The following is a 25,511-nucleotide window of genomic DNA, read 5'->3' on the forward strand; positions in this document are numbered from 1 at the left end:
TGTTGGTCCCAGGGGCGTGGAAGCGTGGCAGGGGAAGGGGAAGGGAGGCAGACCAGTGGTGGGACGTTCCAGGATCAGAGGACCACGGGAGGTGCGGAGGACCTTTCCCCTGCCCACTTGGAGCCTCCCGAGTCTGGTCCCTCGTTCTCTGGGGCCCTCTCCGGCTGAGTGGGTCATACAGGTGTGGCAGGGAGGGAGGAGGGGGGAAGAGGAAGAGAGGCAGACAGTGGTGGCGGGGACCTTGCAGGACCAGAGGATGAGGGGAGATGCTGCGAGAAATCTCCCTACCCACTTGGCACTGGGAGGCCTGTTGTGCCCCCAGGCCTGGTCTTCGGTCCTCCAGGGGCCCCTCTGGGTCTCACTGGTCCTAGGAGTGTAGAAGGAAAGAAAGAAGAGAAGAGGCGGGCAGGGGAGGGGCCCTTCTGGGATTGGAGGATCCAGGGAGGCCGGGAAGGTATTTCCCCTGCCCACTAGCCCTGGGAAGCCAGCTAGGCTCACGGACCTGGTCTTTCACACTCCAGGGCCACCTCCAGCTGCTTGGGACCTAGAAGAGTGGGCGGCAGGGGAAAGCAAAGGAGGTGGACAGGGACCCTACGAGACTGGGAGATCTGGGGAAGTGCTGCAGGTGTTACCCTAGCCCAGTTGGCCCTGGGAAGCCTGTTGGGTGTCAGAGTCTGGTCTCCTGCCTTCCACTGCCCCCTCCAGCTGTGAGGGTCCTAGAGGAACAGGAGGGAGGGGGTGAGGAAGAAGAGAACCCAAGGTGGAGGGACCCTCCGAGATTGGAGGACTAGGGGAGGTGCCTAGCATTTCTCCCACCAACTCGGGCCCAGGGAGCCTGCTGGGTACCTTGACCTGGTCCTTTGCCCCCAGCACCAGAGGCTTTCCTGGGCCCCTCTGCCTCAGTGCGCCTAAGCCCCATTTTCCACCCCCCCCCCAAGGCCTTTTCTAAGCATAGGCCCTACCCACTGCCTAACCACCCCCACCTGCACCCCCAATCCCACCTATGCCCTTGTCTAAGCCCCTCCCCCACAGCCAAGGCCTTTCTGCCCCTTTTTTTATTTTCTTCTTCCCACCTCCTCATTTTGGCTACTGTAGTTGTTTTCCCTTCCAGTTGTTGCTCCATCTATTTTTTTTTTTAATTTTTTCTAACACATCTGTTACTTTCCTATTATCGTATTTTTTATCTTGCTATTGTTCTGCTGTTCTCCTACTTTTTTTTTTCATTTTCATGCTACACACATCTTGTGGGATCTTGATTCACAAGCCAGGGATCAGGCCTGAGCTCCTGAGGTGGGAGCTCTGACTCCAAAACACTGGACTAACAATGAAACCCAGTTCCCAGGGAATAATCATCAGAATGAGGTCCCCTAGAGGTTCTCACCTCAACACCAAGACCCAGCTATACTCAACAGCCTACAAACTCCAGTGCTTGAAACCTCAGGCCAAACACCCAGTGAAACAGGAACACAATCCCGCCCATCCAAAGTGGGGGGGAAACGAGACAACAGAAAAATATGTCACAGATGAAGGCACATGGTAAAAATACACAAGACCAAATAAATGAAGAGGAAAAAGGAAAACTGCCTGAAAAAGATTTCAGAGTAATGACAGTAAAGATGACCCAAAATCTCAATAACAAAATAGAGAAAACACAAGAAACAGTTAATAAGGACTCAGAAGAACCAAAGAGCAAACAAACAGTAATGGACAACAAAATAACCGAAATTAAAAATACTCTAGATGGTATAAACAGCAGATAACTGAGGGAGAAGAACGGATAAGTGAGTTGGAAGATAGAACAGGGGAAATAACTGCCAAAAAGCAGGAAAAAGAAAAAAGAATAAAAAGAATGGAAGACAGTCTCAGAGACCTTGGTGACAACATTAAGCACACCAACATTCGAATCATAGGCATCCCAGAAAAAGAAGAAGAAAAAAAAGGGTCTGAGAAAATAACTGAAGAGGTTATACTGCAAAACTACCCCAACATGGAAAAGGAAATAATTAATCAACTCCAAGAAACACAGAGTCCCAATACAGAAAAAACCCAAGGAGAAATACACCGAGGCACATATTAATCAAACTAACGAAAAACACAAAGAAAAAAATATTAAAAGCAGGAAGAGAAAAGCAACAAATAACATACAAGGCAAAACCCATAAGGATACAACAGCTGATCTTTCTGCAGAAACTCTGCAGGCCAGAAGGGAGTGGCAGGATATACTGAAAGTCCTGAAAGAGACAAACCTACAGCCAAGAATACTCTACCCACCAAGAATCTCATTCAGATTTGACAGAGAAATCAAAAGCTTTACAGACAAGCAAAAGTTAAGAGAATTCAGCACCACCACACCAGCCTTACAACAAGTGCTAAAGGAACTTTTCTAAGCAGGAAACACAAGAGAAGGAAAAGACCTACAAAAACACACTTAAAACAATTAAGAACATACATGTAAATGGATTAAGTGCTCCAACCAAGACATAGACTGGCTGAATGGATACAGAAACAAGACCCTTACACATGCTGTCTACAAGAAACCCACTTCAGACCAAGGGACACATATAGACTGAAAGTAAGGGGATGGAAAAAGATACTCCATGCAAATGGAATCAAAAGAGAGCTGGAGTAGCAATACTCATCTCAGACAAATTAGACTTTAAAGTAAAGACTATTACAAGAGACAAGGAAGGACACTACATAATGATCAAGGGATCCATCCAAGAAGAAAATATAACAATTCTAAATATCTATGCATCCAACACAGGAGCACCTCAATACATAAGGCAAATGCTAACAGCCATAAAAGGGGAAATCGACAGTAACACAATAATAGTAGGCTTTAACACCCCACTTACATCAATGGACAGATCATCCAAACAGAAGATAAATAAGGAAACACAGCTTTAAATGACACATTAGAACATCTCAAATTAACTGATATTTATAGGACATTCCAATCAAAAACTACAGAATACACTTTCTTCTCAAGTGCACATGGAACATTTTCCAGGATAGATCACATCTTGGGTCACAAATCAAACCTCAGTAAATTCAAGAAAACTGAAATCATATGAAGCATTTTCTCTGACCACAACGCCATGAGACCAGATATCAATAACAGGAAAAAAACTGTAAAAATACAAAGACATGGAGACTAAACAACTTGCTATTAAACAACCAAGAAATCACTGAAGAAATTAAAGAGGAAATCAAAAAATACCCAGAAACAAATGACAATGAAAACACAACAACCCAAAACCTATGGGATGCAGCAAAGGCATTTCTAAGAGGGAAGTTGATAGCAATACAGTCCTACCTCAAGACACAAGAAAAATATCAAATAAACAACCTAACCTTACACCTAAAACAATTAGAGAAAGAAGAACAAAGAAACCCCAAAGTGAACAGAAGGAAAGAAATCATAAAGATCAGATCAGAAATAAATGAAAAAGAAATGAAGGAAACAATAGCAAAGATTGATGAAACTAAAAGCTGGTTCTTTGAGAAGATAAACAAAATTGATAAACCATTAGCCAGACTTATCAGGAAAAAAGGGAGAAGACGCAAATCAACAGAATTACAAATGAAAAAGGAGAAGTAACAACTGACACTGCAGAAATACAAAAGATCATGAGAGACTACTACAAGCAACTATATGCCAGTAAATTGGACAACCTGAAAGAAATGGATAAATTCTTAGAAAAGTACAATCCTCCAAGACTGAACCAGGGAGAAATAGAACATATGAACAGACCAATCACAAGTATGGAAATTGAAACTGTGATTAAAAATCTCCCAACACACAAAAGCTCCGGGCCAGATGGCTTCACAGGAGAATTGTATCAAACATTTAGAGAAGAGCTAACACCTATTCTTCTCAAACTCTTCCAAAATATAGCAGAAGGAGGAACACTCCCAAACTCATTCTACAAGGCCACCATCACCCTGATACCAAAACCAGGCAAAAATGTCACACACACACAAAAAATTACAGGCCAGTATCACTGATGAATATAGATGCAAAAATCCTCAACAAAATACTAGCTAACAGAATCCAACAGCACATTAAAAAGATCATACACCATGATCACGTGGGGTTTATTCCTGGAATGCAAGGATTCTTCAATATATGCAAATCAATCAATGTGATACATCATATTAACAAGCTGAAGGATAAAAACCATATGATAATCTCAACAGACGCAGAAAAAGCTTTCGACAAAATTCAACATCCATTTATGATAAAAACTCTCCAGAAAATGGGCAGAGAAGGAAATTACCTCAACATAATAAAAGCCATATATGACAAACCAACAGCCAACATCGTTCTAAATGGTGAAAAACTGAAAGAATTCCCTCTAAGAACAGGAACAAGACAAGGGTGTCCACTCTCACCATTATTATTCCACATAATTTTGGAAGTTTTAGCCACAGCACCCAGAGAAGAAAAAGAAATAAAAGGAATACAAATTGGAAAAGAAGAAGTAAAACTGTCACTCTTTGCAGATGACATATTATACATAGAAAACCCTAAAGACTCTCCCAGAAAACTGCTAGCACTAATCGATGAATTTAGTAAAGTAGCAGGATACAAAATTAATGCATAGAAATCTCTTGCATTCCTATACACTAACAACGGAAGAGCAGAAAGAGAAATTAAGGAAACTCTCCCATTTACCACTGCAACAAAAAGAATAAAATACCTAGGAATAAACCTACCTATGGAGGCAAAAGACCTGTATGCAGAAAACTATATGAGACACTGATGAAAGAAATCAAAGACTATACAAACAGATGGAGGGACATACCATGTTCCTGGACTGGAAGAATCAATGTTGTGAAAATGACTATCCTACCCAAAGCAATTTACAGATTCAACGCAATCCCTATCAAATTACCAACGGCATTTTTCATAGAATTAGAACAAGAAATCTTATGATTTGTATGGAAATGCAAAAGACCCCGAAGAGGCAAAGCAATCTTGAGATGGAAAGACAGAGTTGGTGGAATCAGGCTTCCTGACTTCAAACTATACCACAAGACTACAGTGATCAAGACAGTATGGTACTGGCACAAAAATAGAAAGGAAGATCAATGGAACAGAATAGAGAACCCAGAGGTAAACCCACACACATATGGACACCTTATCTTTGACAAAGGAGGCAAGAATATACAATGGAAAAAAGGCAGCCTCTTCAATAAGTGGTGCTAGGAAAGTTGGACAGCAACATGTAAAAGAGTGAAATTAGAACACTTCCTAACACCATACACAAAAATAAACTCCAAATGGATTAAAGACCTACATGTAAGACCAGACACTATAAAACTCTTAGAGGAAAACACAGGCAGAACACTCTATGACGTACATCAAAGCAAGGTCCTTTTTGACCCACCTCCTAGAATAATGGAAGTAAAATCAAGAATAAACAAATGGGGCCTAATGAAACTTAAAAGCTTTTGCACAGCAAAAGAAACCATAAACAAGACAAGAGGGCAACCCTCAGAATGGGAGAAAATACTTGGCAATGAAGCAACGGACAAAGGATTAATCTCCAAAATAGACAAGCAGCTCATACAGCTTAATACCAAAAAAGCAAATATCCCAATCCACAAACGGGCGTAAGACCTAAATAGAAATTTCTCCAAAGAACAAGCAGATGGCTAACAAACACATGAAAAGATGCTCAATATCCCTAATCATTAGACAAATGCAAGGCAAAGTCACAATGAGGTATCACCTCACACCAGTCAGAATGGCCATCATCAAAACATCTAGAAACAGTAAATGTTGGAGAGGGTGTGGAAAAAAGGGAACTCTCCTGCACTGTTGGTGGGAATGTAAGTTGGTACAGCCACTATGAAAAACAGTTTGGAGGTTCCTTAAAAAACTAAAAATAGAACTACCATATGACCCAGTCATCCCACTACTGGGCATATACCCAGAGAAAACCATAATCCAAAAAGAAACATGTACCATAATGCTCATTGCAGCACTATTTACGATAGCCAGGACATGGAAGCAACCTAAATGCCCTTCAACAGATGAATGGATAAAGAAGATGTGGCACATATATACAATGGAATATTACTCAGCCATAAAAAGGAATGAAATCGAGTTATTTGTAATGAGGTGGATAGTCCTAAAGAATGTCATTCACAGCGAAGTAAGCCAGAAAGACAAAAACAAATACTGTATGTTAACTTATATACATGGAATCTAAAAAAATGGTACTGATGAACCCAGTGACAGGTCAAGAATAAAGATCCAGATGTAGAGAGTGGACTTGAGGACACAGGGTTGCAGGGGGAGGGCAAAGGGGAAGCTTGGATGAAGTGAGAGAGTAGCACAGGCATAGATACACTACCAAATGTAAAATAGATAGCTAATGGGAAGTTGCTGTATAACAAAGGGAGATCAACTCAATGATGGGTGATGCTTTAGAGGGCCAGGACAGGGAGGGTGGGAGGGAGTCGTGGGAGGGAGGTGGTATGGGGATATACATCTATATACAGCTGATTCACTTTGGTGTACCTCAAAAACTGGTACAAGAGTGTAAAGCAATTATATGCCAATAAAGAGCTAAAAAAAAAAAAAGGCAGCATAAGAAAAGCTTCTCAAATCATTCTAAGAGGCCAGTTACATTCTGATAATAATACCACAGAAACATCACAAGAAAGGAAAGCTACACACTAGTATTCAACAAAACACTAAAAACCAAAGCTTGCAACATATAAAAAGGATTATACACCATGACCACATTAGATTTATCTCAGGAATATAAGATTGGCTTAACATCTGAAAATTAATCTGTATAGTACACTATATTAATGGAATAAAAGAAAAAGACAATTATTTTAAATTTAGAAAAAATTAACAAAACCCAGCACTTTTCCTAATTAAAAAAAAAAAAATCCAACACACTAGGAATAGAAGGAAGAATGGTCAGCCTGGTAAAGAGCAGCTATGAAAAACCCACAGCTAGGGAATTCCCTTGCAGTCCAGTGATTAGGACTCCGCACTTTCACTGCTGAGGGCCTGGGTTCAATCCCTGGTCAGGGAAGTAGGATCCCACAAGCTGCAGAGCATGGCCAAAAAAAAAGAAGAAAAGAAAAGAAAATCCATTAAGAAAAACCCACAGCTAAAACCATACTAAATGATGTAAGACTGAATGCTTTTTCCTCAAAGAGGAAAAACAGTGGTGTCTGCTCTTGCCACTTCCTCGCAACAGTGTATCAGAGGTGCTAGCCAGGGCAATTAGGCAAGAAAAAGAATAAAAGGCATCCAGATTAGCAAGGAAGAGATAAAACTATCTCTATTCACAAATGACATGTTCTTATATTTAGAAAATCCTAAAGAATTAAAAAAAAAATAAAACCTGTTGAAATTATGAAGTATATGAAGCAAGGTTGTAAGATGTAAATATATTTAAAAAATCAACTATATTTCTATATTCTGGCAATGAGTAATCCTGAAATGAAATTAAGAAAACAATTCTGTTTACAAGAACATCAGAAAGAATAGTTATGAAAAAATTTAACAAAAACCCCCACAAGATTTATACACCAAAAACCATAAATTGTTATTGAAAGAAATTAAATACTTAAGTAAATGGACATATATCCCAGGCTTCCCTGGTGGTGCAGTGGTTAAGAATCTGCCTGCCAATGCAGGACACAGGGGTTTGATCCCTGGGCAAGGGAGATCCCACATGCCTCGGAGCAACTAAGCCTGTGTGCCACAACTACTGAGCCTTTGCTCTAGAGCCCATTAGCTACAACTACTGAGCCCATGTGCCACAACTACTGAAGTCCACATGCCTAGAGCCTGTGCTCCACAAGAGAAGCCCCCGCAATGAGAAGCCCACGCATCGCAATGAAGAGTAGACCCTGCTGTCTGCAACTAGAGAAAGGCCACGTGCAGCAATGAAGAGCCAACGTAGACAATAAATTAATTAGTTCATTAAATTTTAAAAAATGGACATATATCCCATATTCATGGATTAGAACACTTAATTTTGTTAATATAGCCATACTCCCCAAATTGATCTATAACGCAACCTCTATCAAAATCCCAGCTAACTTTAGGAACTGACAATCTTATCCTAAAATGCATATGAAAATACAAGACATCTATAATAGCCAAAATAATCTTCAAAAAGAAAACAAAATTGAAGAATTAATACTTCCCCATTTGAAAACTTACTACAAAGTTAGATGAATCAAGATAATGTGGTACTGGCATAAAAGACAGACACATAGATCAACAGAATAAAATTGAGAGTCCAAAAGCAGACCCTTACATTTATGTTCAATTGATTTTTTAACCAATGTACCAAAACAGTTTAATGGGGCAACAGTCCTTTCTACAAATGGTACTGTTACAACTGGACATCCACATGCAAAAGAATAAAGTTGGACCCTTACATCACACTGTATACAAAAATTAACTCAAAATGGCTCAAACACCTAAATATAAGAGCTAAAATTATAAACTCTTAGAAGAAAATATAGCTGTAAATTTTTGTGACCTTGTATAAGGCAATAATTTCTTAGATACAATACCAAAGGCACAAGTCACCAAAGAAAAAAATGGTAAATCAGATTTCATCAAAATCTAAAACTTCAGTGCTTTAGAGGACACTATCAAGCACCTGAGAAGACAATGCACAGATGGGAGAAAATACCTGCAAATCATACATCAAATAAGGGATTCATGTCCAGAAAACATAAGTAATTAAGACAACAATAAAAAGATGAATAACCCAATTTTAAAACAGGCAAAGGATTTGAATAAACATTTCTCCAAAGAAGATATATAAATGGCTAATAAGCACATGAAGAGATGCTTGAAATTACTAGTCATCAAGGAAATACAAATCAAAACCACAATGATATACCACTTTACACCCCTAGGATGGCAAAATACAGAAGACAAAAAGTAACAAATGTTGGGGCTTCCCTGGTGGCACAGTGGTTAAGAATCCACCTGCCAATGCAGGGGACATGGGTTCCATCCCTGCTCCAGGAAGATCCCACATGCCTCGGAGCAACTAAGCCCATGAGACACAACTACTGAGCCCCTGTGCCACAACTACTGAAGCCCACGCGCCTAGAGCCTGTGCTCCACAACAAGAGAAGCCACCGCAATAGCAAGCCCTGCGCACCACGACGAACAGTAGCCCCTGCTCTCTGCAACTACAGAAAGCCCTCGCGCAGCAACAAAGGCCCAATGCAGACAATAAATAAAAAATTAGTTAACTAAAACACAATAACAAATGTTGACAAAGATGTAGATAGATTAGAACTCTCACACATGGTTGGTGAGAATCAAAAATGTTGCAGCCATTTTGGGAAACAATTTGGCAATTCTTCAAAAAGGTAAACATAGAGTTGCCATATGACCTAGCATTGACACTCCTAGGTATGCACCCAAGGAAAATAAAAACATGTGGCCACACAAACATTTATACAGGAACGTGCATAGCAGTGTTATTCATAATAACCAAAAAAGTAGAAACAACCCAAATGTCCATCAAATGACGAATGGGTAAACAAAATGAGATATTTGAGATTTTTCTTGTTTCCTGAGGTAAGCTTGTATTGCTATAAACTTAACAAAATGTGATATATACATACAATGGAATATTATTTGGCAATAAAGGAATCAAGTTCTTATACTCCCTTTTACTGAGCTCAGCTAGGCAGCTGCCCACTCCCACCCTGCAGAAGCCTGGAGAATTATTCTCTAGAGAAGGTTTAAGACGAGATTTCTGGTCTGGAAAACACCAGGCACAGCATAAAGTGCGGGGTATCCTACCAAAAAAAGAGAAATTAAGGAGCAGCCCACATGCTCCTTGTGATGGTTAATTTTATGTGCTGACTTGTCTAGGCTAAGGGGTTCCCAGATAACTAGTAAACGTTATTTCAGATGTGTCTGTGAGGGTATTTCTGGAAAAGATTAGCGTTTGAATTTGTGAACGGAGTAAAGCAGAAGGCCCTCCCCAATGAGTGAGCGCCATTCCACCCACTGAGGGCCCAAAGAAAACAAAAAGATGGGGGAAGGATGAATCCAAGATCTCTCTGATTTGGGACATCCATCTTCTCCTGCTCTTGGACACTGGCACTCCTGGTTCTTGAGCCTTTGGACTTCAACTGCATCACGACACTGGTTTTTCTGGGTCTCCAGCTTGCAAACAGTACATCATGGGACTTCTTGGCCTCCAAAATTTCATGAGCCAACTCCTTTAATAAATACATAGTACACATACACACACGTGTGTGCGTGCCCATGTGTGTGTTTCTATCTTCTATTGGTTCTATTTCTCTGAAAAAGCTTGACTAACAAACCCCTCTACCCTGCCTTAGTCTCCAAATAGAAGACTGAAACCTCCCCATTCAGGGAACTTGATCTAAAAGTACTGACATCAGGGGTTCCCCAAGAAAACAGCCAAGACAGATGGCTCTAAAGTGAAGGCCACACCCACAAGCCCCACATCTGTGTGCAGAACTAACTTTTATCTCTTTAGTGTCCCACTCTTAAATATGCATAAGCAACCAGGAATCACCTACCATGTAAGCAAAGACTCTATCATGGAAGAAAACAACACAGAAAAAAACTACTTGGCTGAAAGCTAGACTATACAAGGAGAAAAATTTTTAAAGAAACTATCACTAATATCAATGGCATAGGAGATATTGCATCTATAAAGCAAATTTTTTTTTAAATGAACTTTTGGAAAACAACAAATTAAAACTATGATAGCTGAAATAAAAAAACTTAATAGCAGGTCCAGAGGATCAAGTTGAGTAAATCATCCAGAACATCAGCAAAAATAAAGAAGGTGAAAAATAAGAGAGAATAAACTAAAAATTAAAGGGACTTCCCTGGTGGTCCAGTAGTTGAGACTTTGTCTTCCAGTGCAGGGGTTGTGAGTTCCATCCTTGGTCAGGGAGCTAAAATCCCACATGTCTCAGGGCCAAAAAACCAAAAAATATAAAACAGAAGCAATATTGTAACAAATTCAATAAAGACTTTAAAAATGGTCCACTTCAAAAAAAAAGTCTTAAAAAAAAAAATTTGAAGGACTAGTATAGGAGAACCAACATGTAAAAATTAGGATAGAAACAGACTCATGTTAGGCATATATCACAGTAAAATGTCAGGCACTGTTGAAAAAAAGAATCCTAAAAAGTATGTGGGAGGGTGAGTTGAGGGGTGGGTGACTTGGGGAGGGGAGTGGTAAGAGAATATTTGGCTCCCAACTACCCAAAGCAACTCTGGAAGCTAAAAGGCAATAGAAAAATATCCTCCAAAATCTGAATAAAATTGTTTTCAAACTCCAATTGCATTTAAACACGAGGGGGCAGGGTAAAAACATTTTTAGACGTGCAAGGTCTTAAAAACTATGTCCCATGCATCCTTTCTCAGGAAGCTACTAAAGATGTGCTTCACCAAAATGAGGAAACTGACGCCAAAAAAAGAGAAGATACAGGAAAAAGGAAGGCTGAGATAGGCAAAAGGCAGAGGAAATCCCAGGATCTGGTGAAAGCAGATCCCTGCATGAGACCTGTGGGCTAGACAAGCAGAGAACCATCGGTCCAGGGCAGAGGCAGCTGTGAAGCTCCAGGCTGTGAGGCGCACAGATCACGTGGTACCCCCTTCCTTTGCCTTCCCTGATACTTTCAGAGCATCACTGTCTAACAGAAATATAACGCAGGATGTAATTTTAAAATGTCTAGTAGCTGCATTTAATAAAACGGTAAAGAGAAATAGGTGAAATTAATTTTAATAATGTCTTATTTAACCCAATAAATCCATCATGTTATCATTTCAGCATATAATCAATATAAAAATATTTACACTCTTGGTGTTTTACCCAAGTTTTCAAGTCAGGTATGTATTTTATGTTTCTAGCACTTCAATTTGGACTGGCCATGTGCCAAGTGCTCAACAGTCACCTGCAGTTAGTGGTGACCATAACGGACAGTGCAGTTTAAGGGGTTTTGGTTTTATTATAAGAAAAGCACTTATTATACAAATAGCTCATGTGGCTCAATATCAAAAAAGCAAACAACCCAAACAAAAAATGGGCAGAAGATCTAAATAGACATTTCTCCAAAGAAGACATACAGATGGCAAATAGGCGTATGAAAAGATGCTCAACATCACTAATTATTAGAGGAATGCAAATCAAAACTATAATACAATGAGGTACCATCTCACAACAGTCAGAATGGCCATCATTAAAAAGTCTAGAAATAACGAATGCTGGAGAGGGTGTGGAAAAAAGGGGACCCTCCTACACTGCTGGTGGGACTGTAAATCAGTGCAACCACTATGGAAAACAGTATGCAGGTTCCTCAAAAATTCTAAAATAAAACTACTATACGAGCCAGCAATCCCACTTCTGGGTATATATCTGGACAAAACTATAACTCAAAAAGACACACACACCTCTGTGTTCACAGCAGCACTATTTACTATAGCCAAGACATGGAAGCAACCTAAATGTCCATCGACAGATGAATGAATAAAGAAGATGTGGTACATAGCATACAATGGAATATTACTCAGCCTTAAAAAAGAATGAAATAGTGCCATTTGCAAAACATGGATGGACCTAGAGATTATCATACTAAATGAAGTAAGTCAGAAAGAGAAAGACAAATATCACATATCACTTATATGTGGAATTTAAAATATGACAAAAATGAACTTAACTACAAAACAGAAACAGACTCACGGACATAGAAAACAGACTTGTGGTTGCCAAGGGGGAAGAGAGGGTGAGGGAGGGAAGGATTAGGAGTTGGGGTTAGCAGATGCAAACTAGCATATGCAAAACAGAGAAACAAGATCCTACTGTATAGCACAGAGAACTATACTCAATATCCTATAATAAACCACAATGGAAAAGAAAAAAAAGCACTTATTCCTGAATCCCAGATTCCTTATTTGTATAATAGGGATAGTAATACCTAACTCAAAATTATTGAAAGGACTAAGTATATGAAAACCCTCAGTATCATCTTTTATAAACAGTAGGCCCTGGATGAGTGTTAACAGTTATTATTACTTAGTTAATGGCGATTTTTTTTTTTAAAATCTAATAACCTTTGATTCTGTTTTTTAATAGACAAAAATATCTTTATCCAAACCCTATGTCATTTTAATCTTAATTTACTCATTTCTATTCCTTGAACAACGTAATGCATATGATTTAAAACATTTTTTAATGATGTTCATCTTAGCAAGCCCATTTAGACAGAGGGGTAAATGCAAAAAATAAGTTTCTAGAAAGTCAACAACATGTGCTTGAAGACAACATTCAGAAAGGTTATTCTGAAAACTTTACCTAGATCTTTAGAATCATATTATCTGAGCCTCATAAACAGACAGTCATTCCCCTTAAATATATTAAATCAGGGTTGAATAACTTCTGCTAAGAATTTAGGGAGTCCCTCTCTGGGGATACTTAGAGGGTACCATTTGGCTCAGCTAGATAGAGAAACAGGGAAGAGAGTTTTGCCAGCAAGTACCCAATCAAAGCTGAAGCATGTGTGATCTAATTACTTTTAACTATACACTAGTTTTCCCATATGTCTTCCCTTTCCCAAAGGACAGGCAGACCACACGGAAGGCCTTATCTGTCTGCCGTTAGGTAGATCGTGAGCCACATTACAGTGAAGGTTATACTTTCAACTCACAATAAGGTTCCAGTTGACTCTTTCAAAATGCTCATTTTTTTTTTTTTCTTTAATCAGTAAAGCAAAAGCAGCTGCATTTAGTTTCCAAGGTCTGGACTCTTCGAAAAGTGTCATCAAAGCCCCATCTCAAAAATATGATCTGTAAGAATCTAGAACTGAAAAGCATACATTTTATACAAAATAATATGGTCTCTAGTGTAAAACAGGCTGCATGGAAAAAAGGGACTGTAAAATACATTTTGCATATTTTAACCCATTTTTAATACCATGTGGCATTCTGCCTCTCAATGTAAATTTTTTCACTTGTTCCTACAGTGTTGGCAGTCTCAAAAAAAGTAACAATTTTAGGACTAAAAGACACCCTACAGACCATCTATTTCCAGGCCTGACATCTATTCCCCTAACGAGAACTTGGGGGACCAGGCCAGGGTCTCACAGCTGAAGGCCAAGGGCAGGAGAAGAGTTGGGTCAGCTCACTGAGGGCAAACTAGCACCATCTGTCCCCTGCAGAACCACTAAGGTCAAATGTTAACTGGGCTGTCAAGGTAGGCGTGCCCTCCCTCCCAGAAGCCCTGGCCAAGGCACTAGTTCCTAACACAGAGTATGACTTCAAATAAAGCTACATGAGTGGTAGTTCTCTTCTGCTAATCAAAGAGAGAGAGAGAGAGAGAGAGAGGAAAAGACAGAGACAGAGAGCGGAAGCAAGGAGGTTGGAAAAGAGGGAGGGAGGAGGGGAGGGGCTCCACAGCTAAGGTAAATGTGGTTTGAATTACTTTAATTCACCATTATGCTATGTGACATGGAACACTTCTTCATAAACAAAAAATGATGTCCACCAAGATAAAGCCCATAACACATCTGGACAGCATAGACCTTGAGCCTGCATACTTGCGAAAGTCATTTTGGATAAAGAGGCACATTCCCTTTGCTTCATTACAGCATTAGGCACAGGTGCTGGAAACGAACTACATGATGAACCAAAATCTGAAATGAACCAAATCAATTTGCTAATTTCCAAATATGGTGAAAGCACACTCATCTATCCTGGAAGGAGCAGGTTAGCAAAGGTGACGGGCCCTCAGAGCACTGCTTAACACTAGAAGGTGCTCAAGAAAGTCTTCTGGATGAAGAAATATTTCAGATTACAGAAATTGAGACCATTTTATTTTGGCTGCTTCTAGGGAAGTTTTCCAAAAAATGTACTGAATCTTTATTGACTTCATAAAAATACCATACATGGAATATTTCTTTGATATTCCTGATGAAAATCATCACCTGTCATCACAACGGGCAACATCTGTATTAACGCCCATCTGAGCTGCTGCTACACAGAGCTGCTCACAGCAGAGGCAGGGCTGTCTCTGCCTGTTCCACACGGCTTTTCCATGAGCTGTCAGGGGGCCTGCCTCCCAAGGCTCCCGTTCCCCTCTGGGTTCTTCAACTTAATCCAGTGACCCTAAAAACCTAAGGACCAGTTTGTCAGGTTGATGGGATGTTTTCCAAGTCCCTCTATGGATTTGCATGGACTTTGGTGCAAAGGCTTTGAACTCCTGCCTTAGGTAATAAAATAGCTGTTACCTTTACTTCAGGATTGGGGTTTCTTCCTTTTTTTCTTTTTTTTTAAGTACTGATTGATTGATTGATTGATTGATTCAGGCTGCCTTGGAATCTTCACTTGGCATGCAGGATCTTTTAGTTGTGGCACACATGTGGGATCTAATTCCCCAACCAGGGATCAAACCGGAGCCCCCTGCACTGACAGAGTGGAGTCTACCTACTGGACCACCTGCAGAGTCTCAGGATTAGGGTTGCTACAATGATGAAATTGCTGAGTCATGATGCAGTGGACCATGCCTTCTGGACTAGAGCCTCAGCATTTAATTCTTTCTTCCTCAATAGAATAATGCTGTTGGACAGGCTGACCTCTAAGGTCTCTTCCATTTCTAAACCTCTGCGATCCAAAATCCAACAGCGGTTCCAGGAACAAATAATGCCAATGTACAAATGATTCCAGAGAAGAGAGTGAGAGGGAGTTCCCTACCACCACACAACTCATTTTATGAAGCCCTGAGAGCAAAAACACACAACAGCAGATTAAGAAAGGAAAATCACAGCCAATTCTATACCTGAACACAGAAGCAAGAATCCTAAACAAATAGAAGTAATCTAAATCAAACAATATATAAAAAATACTCCAGAACCAAGTGAGGTTTATCTGAGGAGGGAAAGGTTGGTTTAACACTAGAAAAATTACCATACTTAAAAACTGAAGTAGAATAGATGTATGTAATCACATTAATGGAAATAGAAAAAAAATAAAAAGAAAAAAGAAAAACAGAAATCTAAGAATAGAAATTTCTTAATGTGAAAAAAGCATCTATAAAAATGTAGCAAACATGCTTACTGTTGAATCTTAAAAGCAATTTCTTTGAAATGAGCAGAAAATGTAGATTTCTGAAAATATCATTTAAACTAGCATTCCATAAACATAAAATATCTAGGAATGCATTTAGTAAGACATGTGCCAGACCTTGTCACATTGATCTTTGAACTTAATGCAACCCCTGCCACAATCTTGAACAGGGTATCTGAGGAAGAGCAAAAAGAACTAAGATACATGAGAGAGAAAAGAAAAGAAAGAAGAGCAAAGCAAGGAAAAAACAAGTAAAGGAGGGAGTTTGTCTTACCAGATATAGCAAAACTACCACCATGCTATAGTAAATCAAATAATGTGCTGGCAAAGAGGACAGGCCGAAGGGACAGACTTCACAGACCAGAAACAAACCCTCGGGACCACAGCAATGGATGACGGGGAGCAGCACCGAAGATCAGCTGGAAATAAAGAGGCTATTCATCCAGTAAATTATGATCCAGCAACCGTTTACCCATGTGGAAAAAAATACAACTGGACCACTACTTCCTTCACACAGCACAGAAAAATCAATTACAGCTGAGCTAAAAACTCAAGTGTGAAAAATTAGACCCTTTTAGAAAATGTTTTCATGAACTCAGAGAAAGGAAGGAGTTCTTAAACTAGACACAAAAAGTACAATCCACAAAGGAAAAGAATGGTAGATTTGGCAGTATGAACGTTAAATCTTCTCTACAGATGGGAATAAAATATTTGCAATGCACATATCCAGTAAATGACTTATAAACTAGAACATATAAAGAACTCTCAAAACTCGACAGTAAAAAATAAAAACTATCCAGTCAAAAAGTAGGCAAAAGACATGAACAGGTATCTCACCAAAGAGGACAGATGGTAAATAAGCAAATGTGAAGATAATCAAATCATTTCATACTGTGTGCAAACGTCGAATCATTATGTAGCACACCTGAAACTAACATAACATTGTACACGAACTATATTTCAATTAAAAAAAGATATTCAACGTCATAGCCATCAGGGAAAGGCAAAATAAAACCCCAATGATATATCTCTACATACCGAGCAGAACTGCTAAAAAAAAAAAATAGGGATAACACCAAATGTTGGTGAGGAGGCAGAAGGAGTGCATCTCTCATACATGGCTGGTAGGACTGTACAGGTGGTAGAGCCACTCTGTAAAAGAGATTGGCAGTTTCTTACGAGACTAAACATGCACTTACCATATGATCGAAACATTGCACTCCTGTATCCCAGGAAAATGGAAACCTAGGCTCACACGGAAATCTGTACCCAAATGTTCACAGCAACTTTATTCACAAGAGCCAAAAACTGGAAACAACCCAGGTGTCCTTCAGTGGGTGAATGGTTAAACAGACCTGGCATATCTATACCATGAGATGTTACTCAGCAATCATAAAGTGAACCACTGATACACAGGACAACTTGGATGGATCATCTCAAGGGAATGATGTTAAGGGAGAAAAACACAATCTGAAAAGGTTACATAATGTATGAGTCCATTTATATAACATTCCTGAAACAACAAAATTACAGAAGTGCAGAACACATTAGTGGTTGCCAGGCATTAGAGATGGGGAGGGTATGTGGCTATGAGGAAGTAGCAGGAGGAGCCTAGGGCGATGGAGTTCTACACCTTGACTGTGATGCTGGTTACAGGAGTAGAAACGCGTGATAAAATTGCACAGAACTAAATGCATATAAAACTGGTTCCTATTAAATAAGCTCTGTAGGTTGTACCAATGTCAATTATCTGGTTTTAATATTTGCACTATAGTTACGAAAGATGTTACCATTGGAAGCTGAGTGATGGGTACAGGGGATTTTCTGTATATTTTTGCCAACTTCTGGCAATTCTATAATTATTTCAAAATAAAAAGGTTAAAAAAATTAAAACTTCAGTTGGGGGAAGAGGTGTGGTGGAATCACAAACTGGGAGAAGATATTTGCAAGACATATAACAAGCAAAGAATGAGTATTCAAAATGAAGCAATCCAACACAAAAATTGGCAAAGGAGGAGCCCAGAGCAAGGCACCCATCTCCCAGCCAAGTCTCCACAGATGTGTCAAGGCAGCAGGGGTAGAGGTGGGAGTCTCCTGATCCCTTGTATTATTTCTGCCTTGACAACCATGCTGGGGAGGTGAGGGGCATGTCCCTCACTATCCTTTTACAAAACCAGAGAAAGCTGACGTTTAAATACAGAAAGACCATTTGCCAGGGAATCTGGGGACAGCACACACTCTGCTCTCTTCTCTCAGTGCCTGTTGCCTGGGACAGAACAGATGACAGTCACAGACGGTCCCATCTCCCTCCCACAAGAAGGAAAAAAATCACGACTTGGTGATGCCAGTAGGTCCCAGACCCCAAAGAGCTGGTTATCCTGAAGGTGCCCCACAACCAGAGCCTCTTCAAGTACCTCCTGTCCCCATCCCTGCAGCTCCCAAACCATCACTAGAGGTATCTGAGGAGGTGTCCCTTCTTCAAAGCTCTTCAATGAGGTCTCCCACAGCATCACACCTGTCCCCACCTCCGCCTCTCAGCTCAGGCACCTGCACAGCTTCAAGGCCTCCATACAGCCAATTCCAGCCCGTGTCCTTGAACATGCAGCTCCACCTCTCCCCGCCTTTGCCCATGCGTGCGTACGCGTGCATGCAGCACTGCAGAATGCCCTCTCTCTTCCAAGGTTGAGTTATCCTCTTAAACCCAACTCAGATGTCACCTGTTCCTTGGCGCCCTCTAGGGATCTCCTGAGTGAACGGTCCCTTCTGGGCCACCCCAGTGCCGTACACCCCCTCTCCTCTCACAGGTAAGGCTGGTCCTCAGCCTCTCTCCTCTGCCTGACCATAAGCTTCCTGAGGACAGGGTCCCCTCTAATTCTCTCCGATACCTGGAGCACGACACAGGTGTGCATCAAGTCTGCTAACTTGAGTCTGTTGATGTTACTTAAATTAGTGGCTACGGACTGTGTTAATTTATTATTTTTTTAGATTTATACCTATTAATCTAATACATCTTTACTGTCTCCAAATCCCAAATTCCACATTAGGCCCTCTAAAAAGGAAGTCAAAGCACTCTTGTCCTATTTCAATACATAAATAACACTCCAGCTACACATATCATGCAGCCAAAGTTGAGAGAGCTGGTATGCATGTAAACGTAAACAGAAGATGGAAGCGTTTTGTATTGAATATAAAGGGCAACAGATACATGGTTGAAGTTTAGGTCATAAATGTGAGGTTTTCAGTGCTTTTTGTTTTTGTCTTTAAAATACTAACATCCTAACATTCATTTGAATGGAAAAGATATTATTAGCCTCTGTATTAGTAAAGTTTTAAATCTGGGAACATCTTTAGGTTTTTCTGGACTTGTTTTACTGATCATTAAATGTACACACATACATTTCAAAAGCAAACACGCATCTTCAAAAATTACTTTCCTAGGCTCTTGGAGTTACTTTCAGGAGGGAAGAGCAAGCTCGTGCCTGGGGTTTAAAGCAGAAATGATAAAAAGCCTTCCTATTCAGAGCTGCCAATTCAAGGATATGTTCAGTGGAATTTTCACTTTATACCCTGTTTTTAAGAGGTTCAGGACAATCTCCAGAAAGACCAATTTTCCAAATATCTGAAAGCATATAATTTACATAAGCATGCTGAGAAGTTCAAGTAAATGTCTTACAAATAACATCTCATCCTCTATCCTGTATTCTTGAGCCCACTTTCTCTGACCTGAAAACAGGCATTCTTTCACAAAGAGGAGACTTTGATAGCATCTGACCCCACCAAAAATATGTACGCATGCATGTCTTTAGTGGAGAGGGAAAGATCCTAAAATCCTCAAGAAAATTAATTTTGGAAGGGAATGGAAGTAGATTAAACAATATCGTATGAATGTCCTGTCATTTAAATACAAAGCAGAGATAAACTCTAATAAAGAAAGTCAGTGACCTGCCAGATTATTCTGTGGGAAAATGCAAGGCACTCTGAAATTCACATTTGTCTTTCTTCTAGCATTGCTGGTCTGTGTCACAAGCCAAAGCAACTACTCCAGATTAAAAAGACCAGAAATTAACTTTAGAATTCTAATCGCCAGATTTCAAATTTTATCAAGAAAATTATTATACTTCCTTCTATCATCTTAAAAAAAACTTTCATTAGCTATGGGAGCGGAAACAACAAAGGCCCTAGAATTTCCAAAGGAACAACTGTAATTCAAGAATGAGAAATCATTTCATTCCCTGTGGCCCCTACTCCCCCAATCTAATTTATCACACACACGCAAAAGGACAGTACCAAGGAAGGAATCACAAACTTTAACAAAATAACAAGGAAAAATGACAAATGAGCCAAGATCTGGCTGGCAACAACTTAGATAAAATTTGAAAAGGTAATTGCAGTGTACAAAAAAAAAAAAAAAAAAAGGCCAATCAGCTTTTCCTATTATTCATATGGTAATTCTGGATGCCAAAGTGGCCTCAAAAAACAAAACAAAAAACAAACAGGGAAATGCCAACAATAGAAGGAAGTAATACAAGTAACCAAAAAAATTGGGGTTTTTTTCTTTTCTTTTTCTTTAAATGTAGGTCAAATATTGAAATCTCCTACCAAGATTAATTCCACAGAACAGCCCTACCTTTTAGTCACTTTATATTCTTAGCCTGGTCAGTTGACCCAAGATCTGGGCCTCCCATTCCCGCTGGACCCACAGAAAATCCTCACCTGGCCCTGTGTGGGATGCTTCACTAATAAACAACATCTAATTTTTATTTAATACTTTGTCAGAAACAGACATAGGTCCTGGATCCATGAGGCAGCCATGGTCTCAGGTTCTAGTAACACAGACATGCATTCAGATCCTACCTTTTCACGTGATCTCAGACAGCCTACTCAGCACCTCTAAATCTCAGGTTTCCTTATCTATGAGATGGACTAATCACTAATTAGAGAAATGCAAATCAAAACCACAATGAGATGTCATCTCACACTTGTCAGAATGGCTATCATCAAAGACAACAAATAAGTGTTGGTGAGGATGTGGAGAGAAGGGAGCCCTCCTGCTCTGTAGATGGGAATGTAAATCGGTACAGCCACTATGGAAAACAGTATGAAGGTCCTCAAAAAATTAAAAATACAACTACCATATGATCTGGCAATTCCACTTCTGGGTATTTATTTGAAGAAAAGGAAAACACTAACTTGAAAAGGGATCTGCACCTCCTTGCTCACTTGCAGCATTAATTACAATAGCCAAGACAGGGAAACATCCTAAGTGTCTGCCCATGACAGATGAATGGATAAAAAAAACATCGTATACACATGTATGCACACATGCGCACGTGCACACACACACAATGGAATATTATTCAGTCATGAAAAAAAGAAGGAAACCCTGCCATTTGCAACAACATGAATGGGCATTCTGCTAAGTATAATAGGTAAGACAGAGAAAGACAAATACCATATGATCTCACTTATATGTGAAATCTAAAACTAAACAAAACAGAACACCAAACTCAAATGCAAAGAATATAGTGGTGGTTGTTAGAGGCAGGGGGTAGCAGGTAGGGGGTGGTGAAATGGGTGCAGGGAGTCAAAAGGTACAAACTTCTGGTTATGAAATAAATATGTCCTGGGAATGTAATGTACTACACGGTGACCACAGTTAATAATATTGTGTATAATACTGTATACAGATGACCCTTGAACAACACAGGTTTGAACTGGGAGAGTCCACTTCATTTGGATTTTTTTCCCAATAAATACATACTACAGTATTACAGATCCACAGTTGGTTGAATCCAAGGATGTGGAACCTCAGATACGGGAAGGGGGTGGAGGGGTGTGCGCTGTAAAGTCATACCCAGATTTTCAATGGTATGAAGTGTCAGCACCCTTAATCCCCCAGTTGTTCAACTATATATACATATACCTGACAATTATGGTATACATCTGAAACTAACATAATGTTACATATAAATTATATCTCAATAAAAAAGAAGTCCAATCCACTAAAAACTCAATGCATGTGTTTTGCATTTTTAAAAAGCTGTAACATGTTTCACTCAGAGAACATGAATTCATAAACTATACAATGGCAAAGACAAAGTCCCAAACAAACACATTTTACCACTGGCACCTCCTGGTTTCTCTGTATGTGGAAGGCTTGGCCACCACATAATTAGACTTTTGTTTTCCAATGCAAAAATAAGCACTATGAAAATAAAAACCACCCAAATGCCCTTCAATTGGCAAGTATGCAAACAAACTAGTCTATCCATGCAATGGAATACTACTCAGCAATTATCAGGGAATGAACCACTGATACCTGCAACAACAAAGACGGCTCTCGATTATGCCGAGTGAAAGAAACCAGGCACTACCCCACCACCCAAGATAGCACGGTACTCTAAGATTCCATTTAGATAAAGCCCTAGGAAATGCAAACATCTAGAATGACAGAGAACAGGTCGGTGGTTGCCTGGAAGAAAGAGGCCAGAGGGAATACAAAAGGGCAAGAGGAAACTTTTGGGGGTGATGGACATGTTCATTATCTTGACTGCAGTGTTGTTTTCATGGGTGTATACAGGTAAAACACATCAAATTGTATGCTTTAAACATGTGCAGTTTACTGTATGACAATCACACCTCAATGAAGCTGTTTGAAAAAAAAAAAGACCATTTAAGAAAAAAACAACACCACATCTTCCTGGCTTGAATATTTAAACGGGTATACGTCCTGAAAAGTCATGGAACTACAATCCTTTTCCTCTTAAGTGATTTGCATGCATGAACAAAACCTTAATAATCCAAAGACTTAAATATAACAATAGCTAACTAATATTTACATAGCTGTGACTATGTGCCAGGCACTGTTTTAAGCACTTGTCATATTACCTCATCTGACGCTCATATCAACCTTATTTTAGAGATGAGGAAACTGAGGCACAGAAGGGTTAAGTAATCAGCTCAAGGTCACACAGCTGGTAGCTGGAGGAGCTAGGATTTGAACCCAGAGTCTGTCTCTAGAGTTCATTTCTGTACCCACTATGCTTACTGCCATATACAATATCAGATACAGTACAAGAAAATCAGAAGCAATGAATATTGCTCTTGCAAAATACTTTTCTTCACATTCACAGAATATAAATATCCATTACATTTTGTAACATACATGAGACTAAATAAACACAACAGGACCTTCATCCTTTTTTTCCCCAATTAATGGAGGAAGGAGAAACAGAAAGGCTGGACAACTTTCTTAGAACATACAATAAACAGTAAGTTGATCGGTTACTAGGAAGTTGGTTTACCACATTCCCAGTCCAACTCTCTTAACTGTCTTCAAATTCCTAATTATTTTAAGTAAATCTGTAAGGGAGAAAAATCTAAGATAGCAATGTGGAAAATGTAAAAATCATTTGCTGTTTCTCAAATACCTTACTTGTTCCTGAATTTCATCCATAGGATCTCAACCTCTACTGATACTGGCCTGGAATCTTTTTTTTTTTTTTTTTTAAAGCACAACACGTGATTTTCTTGATCACTCAAAGCTGAGAAACCCCGAAATAAATTAGATTTAGAGTTCTCATTTTTAAAAGACAAAAGAAAGCAAAGTGCCAAAAAAGCTTTGGTAAACTACGGCCCAAGGTTTTCCAACTTGATATTGAACTACTGAATAAATGTCTGGGTTTTAAGTTCAACTTTACATAAATTAAAAATAAAAATATGCACACTGGACATGAGATGCTGTCATAGCTAAAGTTACATAACAATATAGGAGACTGACATACTCTACTTTTTAGACTGCTAAAGGCATCCTGACATCAAGCTGAAAAAACGTGCGGTATGTCCACTGCGTTCAAAGCATGGAATAAACTGACCATATACTGTTTCAGCAGCACAAGTTGAAAAGAGACAGTCTTTGCCTTTAGTCTATGCCATGAATCAGTGCTCTCTGGACTTAATGTGCACTTGGAAGGGAAGATTTTGACCCAGTATACAGGCCCAGGGATGGAGGCAGACTGTTTCCAAGTACGCGGCTGATAAATGGACCACACGAGGCCTTAAGTAACTTGAATACTGGCTGTAAAATTAGCCAGTTGGCCTACAAATGTAGCTATGCCTAGGATCCAAAAAATAACTGTCAATACGATTTACCCCTGCCCGGGGGGGGGGGGGGGGGGAGGGGGGGGGAGGGGATACAGGAAGGAGCAAGTGAATACTTGTTTGCACAGTGTAACAGGGCTAAGAACCATAGTACTGTTACTTGCCCCGACCTTGCAGCTGTCAAGGGGACAGAATGTAAGCTCCATGAGATAAAGCGGTTTCATTTTAATTTCCGCAGAATCCTTACGGCCTAGTACACACTAGGCACTCCACAAATGTACGGAATGAATGAATGAGAAGTATATACAAACACAATCTGTATTTATGTCACAACCCAAAAAATGTCTGGGAAGCGGAATCTATTTGTACATATAGATGTCTGATACAATTGGCCCACTCACTGTACTCTGTTTTGCCCCAGAAAAAAAGAATTTTCCAGACCAACACATCCACTGTCAAGCCCAGGCTTGCCGCACCCTTATGTTTAAAACAATGGAGAGAGGTGGAAGCACAGGGAGAAGGATTCAGAAAAAGTTCACTAATCAAAGGAAAAAACCCTAGGGGGAGAAGAGATGGGCAAACAGTTTAGTTCAAGTGACGGAACATCTTAGGTTGTCCGCATTTCCAAGTTCTTACCTACGACGGTGGTAGGGTTTGGGTTCGGGCTTTTGTTTTGTTACTGTCCGGGTGCACTGGTCAAGTAGTACCTGGCTGTGCATCAGGCTCTCAAGCCAGCCTTCAGAAGCTTGGAAAACCGTGCTTCCGGCTTACTTCCCGCTTCCCAAGGGCTCGCGGCGCGTAGAGGAACTCTGCCGCCACCCAAACAAAAGATGACCTGGGCTGCTTCGCGGTCGGCTTGAAGCCACAACCAGGACTTAAGATGGCGGAGAAACACTAAGCGAGCGGCTCGGGAAGCGCGCGGAATCCGCCCAAAAGAAAAATGGCCTCCGCCCATGATCCCGCGGCTTTCTACGAGGGCCCCAAACAAAAATGGCGGCCAAGGCGGACGACGTGGAGCCTGAGAACGGAATGAAGGCGATTGGCCCGTGAGGAATCACAGTTTCCTACTGTGCGGGACAGCGGGGGTGATCGAGAGCAAAATAAAACGCAGTACTTCTGTAGTGCAGAGTGCTTCTTGACCCCGGAAAATTACTAGCACAAGGGTCGGAAACGTCTCCCGAATCTTTGAAGGGGAAGATTATAGAAAACACAGGATGGAAAGTAAAGGTGGCTTTCACAGTGCCGGATAAATTTTAAAATAGCCAGGAACCTAATTTCTCCCACAATTCTT

At 40.0% G+C, this 25,511-nt stretch overlaps 1 protein-coding gene across 2 annotated transcripts in view; it reads right to left on the minus strand.

Moving 5' to 3' along the window:
* The window catches only part of LOC130833256 (protein SLX4IP-like), a 136,652-nt gene extending 111,271 nt beyond the window's left edge, over nucleotides 1-25,381 (minus strand). Inside the window, exon 1 of one of the 2 annotated variants that reach the window (XR_009048442.1) lies at nucleotides 24,857-25,367. The gene's annotated coding sequence lies outside the window, so the exon portion shown is untranslated. Of the gene's footprint in view, nucleotides 1-24,856 lie in introns of both variants that reach the window. The other variant, XM_057702698.1, reaches the window with a different exon arrangement.
* Between the last annotated feature and the right edge of the window lie 130 nt (nucleotides 25,382-25,511).

The sequence above is a fragment of the Hippopotamus amphibius genome, chromosome 12, assembly GCF_030028045.1.
Source record: "Hippopotamus amphibius kiboko isolate mHipAmp2 chromosome 12, mHipAmp2.hap2, whole genome shotgun sequence".
In the NCBI taxonomy this organism is placed as follows: Eukaryota; Metazoa; Chordata; class Mammalia; order Artiodactyla; family Hippopotamidae; genus Hippopotamus; species Hippopotamus amphibius.